This window comes from Tamandua tetradactyla, chromosome 3, assembly GCF_023851605.1.
Source record: "Tamandua tetradactyla isolate mTamTet1 chromosome 3, mTamTet1.pri, whole genome shotgun sequence".
In the NCBI taxonomy this organism is placed as follows: domain Eukaryota; kingdom Metazoa; phylum Chordata; class Mammalia; order Pilosa; family Myrmecophagidae; genus Tamandua; species Tamandua tetradactyla.
In genome coordinates this window covers 141,310,913-141,311,550 of record NC_135329.1, presented here as the reverse complement: position 1 = coordinate 141,311,550, position 638 = coordinate 141,310,913, and positions in this window count along the sequence as shown.

The window sequence follows — 638 nt, the reverse complement described above, 5'->3', positions numbered from 1 at the left end:
CACGAGTGGGCGGAGCATAGGGCTGACTAGCGCCGGAGCAGAGCTCTGAGCATGCGCGTCGACCGTGGTGTCTCACGGCCTGCCGGATCCTGCAGTGTCTTGGGGTAAAGTGGGTTAGATGCGCCGCCGGTTGTTTACATATGGTTATTAATTTGTGCGGGGGTAAATATTATTTAAAAATATTTCTGGGCGGCATTTGTATCCCTGGTCCTTACTCTAGCTCTCCATTCGTGTGAAGTGTATAGTTTTGGGGTTTTTTTTTAGATTATACTTTCAAAAAAAATCGCTTTATCCGTATATGTGTATTTAAGCTACCTCGTGTTGTAATAGGACTTCAAAAAATTAACACGTAAAAGTTTAAAATATCAAAGATTCATGGAATCTTAGACTTGGAGCTGGGATTCTGGGATCAAATTACCTACATTCAAATAATGCCCCTTCTGCTTACTAACTCTGTGACCTTGGACAAGTTACTCAGCCTCTCTGTCAGTGATATAAAATGGGGCTAATGATAAATATTACCTACTTCATACAGTTGTGAGGATTAAAATGTGTTGCAGTATATATATTGCTGAGTACTTTGCCTGGCATATAGTAAGATGAGTAGTAGCCTATATAGTTTAAAATAAAGACATGAT